This window comes from Rattus norvegicus, chromosome 2, assembly GCF_021556685.1.
Source record: "Rattus norvegicus strain SHRSP/BbbUtx chromosome 2, alternate assembly SHRSP_T2T, whole genome shotgun sequence".
NCBI classification, from domain to species: domain Eukaryota; kingdom Metazoa; phylum Chordata; class Mammalia; order Rodentia; family Muridae; genus Rattus; species Rattus norvegicus.
In genome coordinates, this window is record NC_141535.1 from 175,430,140 (window position 1) to 175,439,551 (window position 9,412).

Below are 9,412 nucleotides of genomic sequence, written 5' to 3' on the forward strand. Positions count from 1 at the left end.
CACAGGCCAGCAGAGGGAAAGAACCCCAGAGAGCAACTGTGCCAGGCAGGTGTCATCCTGGTCCCTCACAGGTCATTGGATCCTGATGATGACCTCACACCCTTCCCATACGGGTCTGGGGCTTCTGCAGGCCGCACAGATAACAGGTAGCAAGTCCCCAGCCACTGATTTGCAACAACTTAGAAGTTTCCAGCCATGGTGGGCAGGATGGAACGACTGTTTCTGCATAGGCCCTAGATTTTCTGTCAGGGAGTCAGGGCAGAGACACCAAGAGGGGAGAGAACACCCAGGGCTGGGCAGACTGAGAACCAGAAACGCTAAGAAAGTTGCCTCGTCTTTCAGCAGATCTAAGCCAAGTTGAGCCTGAGCCCAGGGCCTTCTCCTAGGAGTGTGGAGGCCTTTGGGAAAACCTCACTTTTCCTCGGGTTGCCCCAGTTCCCTTTTCCACCCCCCTCCCATTCAACAGGGTAGCCAAGGCCTTTGTGGAGAGGCCCTGGGGAAGAGAGGGCCCTTGTCATCCATTCATCTTGCAGGAGGCTTGGCCCATGCCAGGCCCGCTGGACTCTCCTCCTGGGAGGTGCCAGGCAACCCCCACCTCCCCTCATGGCTGCTCCCCAGTTCCATCATTTCCTGGAGCCTCAGGGCTTTGGCTGTGATACCAGCCAAAAGATGGTGGGGAGTCCCACCTCCCACACTTCTTCATTCACACACTGGCACCAGACCTGTGGGAACGCCGGACAGCAGCTGGGCATTGGTGCCCAGCTCTCCCCTCGGCCCACCAACCTTAGAGAAGGCATGAGGAACAGGGCCATCCCCCAGCGCTGGAAGTCCTCAGCACTGATTGTGAATCTGGGTACAAACAACCTGTAAGCTGTTTAGTAATCGTTCCCAGGAAGCCTTCCTGGGTCACCTTGACCCTTCTCATGATTCTATTCTGCTCGAAGCTCCAAGAACAAATAAAAGACCCTTGAGGTTCTCCTGATCTTTGACTGAAGGCCCTAGGGCCCTGAGAACAGGGAGTCGACATGGGGCTACTACTAGGAGGTATCAATCCCATCAGAGCTCCAGCCTAAGTTCCATTCTGACAGGTCTTGGTGGCTTCTGGCCCAGGCAGTGTGGGTGAGTTGAAAGGAAAACAGAAGTCATTATGAAAGGACCAAGGGGAAAAGAGTTCCAGAGAACTCAGAGAAACTGGGACAAGAAGAGACAAAGGAAAGAGCTATTGTAGACATCCTAGCCATTGTAGCCAGGCCAGGAGGTCACAGGATGGCAGCTTCCTCTGTGGAAAAACTTGTAGGTAGAGTAAAATGCTTACTGTGAGCTGCTTCAAGGGCAGGGACGGCCCAGCATTTTATTTCTCATAGGCAGGGAGGCCTTTAGCTTCGATAGGGACTCTGTGAGAGAGAAGTGCTCCTAATTGGGGGAAGAAAGGGAGAGAAAGAGAGGGAAGGGGCTCTGCAGGGCAAAAACCTAGAGCCAGCCTGCCATGGAGGGAGATTAAGGGATTACAGTTAAAACAAAGTGGTGGGGCCGGAGTAGGTGGGGTCCCCCCCTGCTAACGATCTAATTGCTTGCTGCCTTTAGCAGGGTGTGAGCCAGGGCCTGGCTGTGGATCTCTAATGAGTGGGGGTGTTTTTCAAAGGAGGTAAGTGAGAAGGTGCAGAAAAGAAGGACCAGTCAGGAAGGTCTTTCTCTTCTCTTAAAGAGATTCAAGCTCTGTGCACAAGTTCATGAGCTCATTCATGTGCTCTGCCCCTGTCTGGTGCCTACCCAGGGAAACCACGGTAGAAGATGTAGCCTAACGTGAGCCAAGGCTGTGCAGGAGGATGCCTAGGTCCCCACCAAGTAGGTGTGGAGACAGGGGAGAGACCATTCTAACTCCAGTATCAACAGGGTGCACGCTCAATGTCAGTACTAAACCTTTATCAGTTTATCAACTCTCCCAAAGACACAGTAAAGATCGAGGGAACCCTTGTCCCAAACCCAGCCCAGTCCTCAAGTCGAGTAGATATCAGGATCTTTCTGATCAAGACTGGTCCCTTTCAGACCCTTCCATCGTCCTAGGAAGGCACAACTCTTCAAACCCTTTCTGTAGGTGCTGAGAGAGTTCAGTCCACAGCTGACTGCATCCCAAGGGCCGTGGCTGTGGTAGTGAGTCCAACTCAGCCAGTCTTCATGTTTCCTCTTTGCTCATACTCCAGAAGGATAGCACAGTCCTGGAGACACAGCCCTGTCCCATCTCCAAGCCTGTGCACACACCGTGCCCTCTCCTTAGACAGTCATCTCTCTGCCCACTAACAGTCTTGTGACACCCACTTCTGTGACTCATAGAGTCTTCTCCCTGCCTGCTGAGTTCCCCTGAGTGTCAGGCATCAGTGGCTGCTTCCCACACATTCATGTCATGGGTGGCCTGGTCACAGGTGACTGTTTGCTTTTACAAGTAAGAAGCCTGGGGGCTGGCGCTCCGAGGGCCCCATGGGAAGCAGCAGGTGTGGAGGGCTCTTCTGGTCCGTGTGAAATGAGTGTTTATTCAGAAATAGTTTTCTTTTCCTTGTCCTGGGGATAGAACCCAATGCATTATTTGTGCTAATCTACTGTTCTACCAGTGAGTTACATTTAATAGTCCCAGTTTAATTTAAAATATTATTTTTATTTTATTTATTCGGCTCTTGTGAAACAAGGTTTCTCTGTCATGGAACTCTCTCTGTAGACCAGGCTGGCTTCAAACTCACGAAGATTCACCTGCCTCTGTCTTCCAAGTGCTGGGATTAAAAGTGTGTGCCACCACACCCGGCTGGTTTTTTCTTTTAAAAATTAAGGAAGGTGCTCTGGAATTGGTTGCACATGGCTTTAAGTCCAGCAGTCAAAAAGCAGAGGCAGATAGAGCTCTGTGGTTGGAGGTCTGTCTGTCTGGTCTACCTAGGGAGTTCCAGATCATAGTGAGACCCTAACTATATATATATATATATATATATATATATATATATATATATATATATATATATATATATATATATATATATATCTTAAAAATAGGGCTGGAGAGATGGCTCAGTGGTTAAGAGCACTGACTGCTCTTCCAGAGGTCCTGAGTTCAATTCCCAGCAACCACATGGTGGCTCACAACCATCTGTAATGGATTCTGGTATGTCTGAAGACAACTACAGTGTGCTCATATACATTAAATAAATAAAATATTAAAAAAATAAACAGAAGGATAGTGTTTAGCTGTGAAGGTCAGGATATCAGAGACCCTAAAATTTGAAAGGAACCAGTGAGGTCCAGTAAGATGCTCTTCTCTTGGAGCCCTTCCCACATTCGGTTCTTTCTCACTGTTTTTTTTTTTAATACATTTACACTTGTTCTCAAAAAAAAAAAAAAAGAGGAGGAGAGGGGAGGAAGAAAGAGGAGGGCTCCATTATTGTTTTGGCTTGGAGGAGGAGGGGTAGGAACCAGAGTGTTTCTAGCCCTTCTTACACACACACACACACACACACACCCTTCATCACTATGCACCTGCCTTGTGGCCACTGACCTTCCCATATCTTCCCATGAGCTTTCAGGATTGTCCCCATGCCAGCCTCCCTAGGTGGCACTGTGGGTGGGCACCTAGATTCTCCCCAGGTCTCTACCTGCCTGAAGGGCAGGCAATGATGCTCACTCTGCCGCCACTAGAGGGGTGTGTGAGGCCCTGCCTCATGAGCTGGGAAGTAAGCCTTGCAGAGGGAAGACTGTTACCAGCGGGAAGCTTCTCTGACATCCCCTGAGGGCATCCATTCAGGACATAGGGTACCCTTCCCTTCCTCTGTTTACCCAACCAGCTGCAAAGGCGCTCATTCCGGAGGCCACCTTACCTTTCTCATCTGAAAAATGGGAACAGAAACAGTGCTACTTCTCAGAGCCCCTAGGGAACAAACTAAGCTAACGTGTGTGAACAACTTGGTGCAGGACACAGATTGAGGATTCACAGCCTGTGACTCTTAAGATGGTTATTAATCAGGAGCGACCCTGCAAAGTGGGCTGATCCTAGGGTAGGGACTCGTCACCATTAGTCTTGCTGGGAATAAAGAGGCCTTGTGGTAACAGCCCTCACACCCAGCCCCACCCCCAGCAGGACACTGTGACTGTAGATGCCTGACAAAGTTAGAAGTGGTACAGAATGGGACACTTAGGGGCTTAGCCCGGGCAGAACTATGGGGAAGGACCCTCCAGCTATGGCCCCAAGGGCTTATGGAGCCCACAGACTGTGAAAGACAGCCCCTCCCTGTTCTGAAGCAATCCTGCAAGAGCCTTCAGTCAGCCAGGCCTGCTCTAATCCCCTGGAGTGGCAGGTGGGGGTAGTGGCTGGTCCAGGATTGTGCCACCAGAACCCATGACCTTTGACCTTTGGGGGAGGCTGATGAGGATCAAAATGACACAGGCAAAGAACACCCATGAAAACAGTGCAGGGGAGGGGAGGGCAGGGCAGGGAGGGCTGGCTGGTGAGCTGCAGTTTAAAGTGAGGTACATAAGGAAAATCGGACTTTACCTAACTTTTTTTTTTTTTTCTTTTTTTTTCAGAGCTGGGGACCGAACCCAGGGCCTTGCGCTTGCTAGGCAAGCACTCTACCACTGAGCTAAATCCCCAACCCTTTTACCTAACTTTTTCTTGAGGAAAATTTTGTCGAGTCACAAGGAAAACAGGATAGTGTGGGGAGCCTCCGTGTACCCCACTTTTCCACTGGTTAGCATCAACAGCTGCCAGCCTGTGCCTCCTCCCCACTCTGGTTTTTCTAAGCACATCCTGAGGTCAGCTCCTTTCCAAGAGGTGTGACTACAGCCAAGCCCAGAGGATCCCAGGAGGGGACTTCTGCAGTCGTTTGGAGAGGGTGAGAGGATGGGACAAAGGCACTGTAAACGACTGGCCTGGTATTTGGAGGCTCAGGCCCACACAACCCTCCATCCTGTCTCACTCAGTGAACTCAAGAAGTCTCCTAACTGCTGAGGAAACCGGGGCTGATGCCTTATCCCCAGGAAGTTTGTAGGAGAGTGACCCCTTAAAGCAGTGCAAATGCCAGAGTCAAGAGGTCAGGCTGCTCCCAGGTAGGGCTGAGCCAGGGCAACTGTGACTGAAGAGGTCAGACAAGGCCCCTAGATACCCAAGGTAAGGAGGTAGCTGGGAAAGGTGTCCTGTCTTTCAAAGAGGGCCACAGTGAAGGGGAGGGGCCTGAACCCAGATCTTGGCCATGTCTGCCTCTCCTCAGCCCCAAAGTAAAGAGACCCCTGAATCCTGAACTGCTAGAGACAAGAAGGGCCAAAGGCCTGAATGGCCAACTGTTCTCTCAGGAAAGTTTAAAGACACTCCTCACTGTCACCTCCCTCCCAGGGTGATTACAGGGAGAAGAGGACACAAAGAGACCCTCCTCACCAAAGTAGGGAGATTACAGTGAGGAAGGACACAAAAGCCCTCAACTCCCATCCTCTGGCTGGATAATGGGCCATTCACAAGAGGGAACCCCAGTCCCACACCTGGCTCTATTGGGCAGACCCCAACTGCCTCATTGTCCTAAGTCTGCCACTGTGCCTTGTACCCGGGTGTCAGCCATGGGAAGCCTAACACCCCAGCTGGGGCGGTCCTGGCCCTTCCCCCACCTCTTCAGCCACTTGGAGGCTCAGAGCTGATTTGGTGGGGGAACACCATTCATTCCACACTCCTCACTCAGAATTTTTCTCTGCTCAAAAGTCCTCAGAGAGAAGTCCTCACAGCTATGGGAAAATAGGAGAGAATAATTAGGAAAGCCATTAGCGTCTCAAGGCCCATCTGAGGGATTAAAGGATTAAAGGCCTTCTAACAGGTCTCTCCTCCTCGAAGATTTTTGCCCGGAGCTTGTTTTCAGGACTTTTCCCGGGGTTGGGGGAGACAGAGGGACTGAGACCCTCGTGGATCCTCTCTTTAAAGCTGCAGGGAATCAAGACCCTCTAGTTATGTTCAGTTAGCCAGAAGAGCAAGCAGGGAAAGCAGGTGTGGGCTAGCAGCTCCCTCTCGGTCTATCCTGCACTGTCCTGCACCTCCACAAGGCAGGAGGGGGGCAGAGAGGTGCAGAGGTCAACCGGTCCCTCATGGAAGCCCAGACAAGTTCACTGAGAACAGGTGCCCTGTACCCCTTCAAAAGCTCCTGGAGGGCTCAGCCTCTCCCACGCCCTCTACTCCAGCTGAGGGCAGACAGTCTCTCTGCCCCACTACTCAAGGCAAACTGAGTCAGAGGGCTCCACTCTTTTCCAGCTAGCCAGAGGCCGGAGGTCAAGGAAGGGCTTCTCGGGAAGAGCCCCTGTCTGTTTGCATTGAGTCATGGTCACTCCCTTGCAGAGCAACAGTTCAAGCCACGACGTTCAAGCCAGTCCGTGTGAATGTGACAGGGATATGCAAATATGGATGAGGAGGCAGGAAGAGCAGGGAGGCCTCATCCTTTCTGAAGACATGAAGGACAGCCCCTTGAAAGAGATGACCAACCTACATTTCTGAGTCTCCCTTCTAAGCCGCACCAGCTATATGGTGGTGGCATGGTGGTTATCAGGTAACTGTTGCAGTCAAGTGTGTCACCCAGTCCTGATACAATCTATCTTGCTGTCCCACTGACATCTTAGTGCCCTCCCTAGGCCAGGAGCTGAAAACCCATGGTTGACATTCAAACATGTATCTGCCAGAGAAGAAAGCGAGCTTGAGGACTCCAGACTAGACAGCACAGTGAGTTACAGTTGCCAAGAGGATACACACCCAAGCTCCCAGAAAACCAGTCTCCCCATACAAGCATCTTGACCCACTCTGCTAGAGAAGAAAGACCCTAGCATGAGGCCAGCTCACATCCACACTCTGGCTTCCCTGGATTGGGGTGGGTGTGGGGCTTCTGGAAATGCAGTGGTGACCCTTCCATTTCTAAGGAAACTTCACTAAGTGCCTTCCAAGCCTCTGTACCTGCCAACCTTCAGCTAGCAAGTCCAGGAGAGAGCAGTTGCTCCCAAGATGCAGGCAGGCAGCACCCCTCACTCAGCACCTTGCTAAAGGGCAAGTAATGGGTGTACACTAGAATTTCTGCACCACTGAGGCCCACAATTTGTGGTTCTCGTTAGCAACGACCACCAAGAAGCCCTGTGCTTGGCTGCTGTGATCAGGAAGACTAGGAGGGGTGAATGGCCTGGGTTCTAACATAGGCAGACATCACCATAGTGCTGGGTGTCTCAGTAGAGCTGGAGTCTGGGGGAACCTGCCCCTCCCCAGGGTTCCTTGACCCTCCGTGATATAGCCTCCTCTGGTGTTGAGGCAAAGTGAAGCATGAGGAATTGTGAGGAGGAGGGGCCTCTGTCTGCTTCTTTAGAACCAAAACCCAGACAGCAGCCATGGGATGGAGGCCAGTTTGTAAAAGCTCGGGGGAAATGAGCTAGAAGGGGATTGGGAACAAGTCCCACAGTGTCCTGAGGCGCATTCCTTGCTCTGGGGAGACGGAGATAGATGGTGCTGAGCCGGGAAGGAGGGGTGCTGGGGCGGGGCTGGGAGGGGGGCTTCTCCTGCTGAGTGCTCTCCTGCCAAGAGCAGGGTGGGAAAGTAAAGCTTCAGAAGCCAGGGGATGGCTGCACAACAAAGGCCGCTTCCCCTCAGCCTCAGAGCCAAGTGGATCCTCCTTGGGTCCTGCCCAGAAAGCCCTGGAGATGCAGGCCAGAGGGCATTAGAAACCACCCTGGCCCCTCTGGGGCTGTGCAAGCAAGCAGGGCATCTGTAAGCACCTATGGGGTAGGGCCCTGGGGGGGACAGTGTGCTCTGCGCTTTGGAGCCTCTTCCAGAGGTAGCTGCTGAGGGCCCCAAAACAGCCTCCATGAGGCTAACATGGGAGATGTTTGAGATGGGTCAGAGATTTGGACAGAGGGACTGGTTTCCAAGGCCCTAGGAAGGCAGAGCTCTGCCTTCTTCCTTGGCACCAGGAATTGCTACAGCCTCTCCCCCTGCTCCCTTAGCCAACTTCCCATCCATTCTGGAGTGTCTCAAATGCTACCCCAGAAACAGGCAATACAGGAAGGAACAGCCTAATTTCTGTACTGGGGCTGCTTCCTCCTCCAAAGAATTCCTGGGAGAGCAGCCCCTTCCCCTGCTTCGCAGCAGCAGAAGCAGCAGCGAGTCCACTTGCTCTGTGGACATCCTAGATGTTTCTCTTTTTATTAGACAGAATCCCGTATCTCTGGTTGTCCTGAACCATGCTCTGTAGCCACACTAGGCTAGCCTCAAACCCCATGTGCTGAGACTGCAGGCGAATACCACCACAACTGGTACACCTTTCTTTTTCTTTCTTTTCTTTTCTTTCTTTCTTTCTTTCTTTCTCTCTTTCTTTCTATCTTTCTTTCTGACAGGATCTCTCTGTATCCCTGGCTGTCCTGGAACTCACTCTGTAGACTAGGCTGGCCCAGAATTCACCGAGATCCACCTGCCTTTACCTCCCAAAAGCTGAGATTAACAGTTGATGCCCCAGAAGCATCTACCATGCTCCCCTGGATCAATGTGATGTGAGGAAGGGCAGGCAGGGGGCCAGAGATGGATTAAGGGGTAGCATCGAGAGTCCATGGCTGCTTGTCTGAACCCCAGCTACGATAGCTCAGAGGTATCTTCTTTCACTTTGCGATTATTCTGATTAATTTTTGCCTGAACTACTAACAAATCCTAAAGTATCAGAGCTGCAGTCACCAAGACTCTCCAAAATGTCCCTTAGCTGAGTGGCTTTCATTTGAGTAAGTCTTTGGTGAGAACTTAAAAAAAGGTGGACTCTGGCCCTGCCTGCATCAGGAATCTTGCCTCTGTCTGGGACCTGGAGTTAGGGCTGTGACCCCCCAGGGTCCACTCTCACTGCTGTCTGGGACATCCCTCTTCAGTTGAACCATTAAGTTGATTAGAGGGTCTCAGGCTCCCTTCTCCCACTCCCAGGGCACTGGAATTTATCTGTCTTGCCTTTACTGATCATTGCACCAGTAAAAATGGCCTGCTAACATGGTGGCTGGCAAGAAGGCAGTCTGCAGTCCTGGGGCTCACCTATCACAGAAGACCCAAGTCTTCTTGCCTTGTAACTTGCTCTGTTTTAAGGACACCTTGAGTACTTTGCTCTGTGCTCTGGAAGAGGATTGACCCCAGCATCTACCAGACTCTCCTAGATCAATGTGGTGTGAGGAAGGGTGGCAGGAGGGCAGAGATGGGTTAAGGGGGTAGCATCGAGAATTGGTGGCCGCTGGTTTGAACCCCAGCCACGATGACTCAGAGGCATGGGCTGAGACAGGAGTGGGGGTGAGGGGCCAGTGCGTGCCTACTCGGTCTGACCCCAAAGCTGAAACTCCCGAAGCCCGTGCGGGTCTTCTTGCCACGGACGGCACAGACAATGGTGCTCTATCCCAGGAGCAC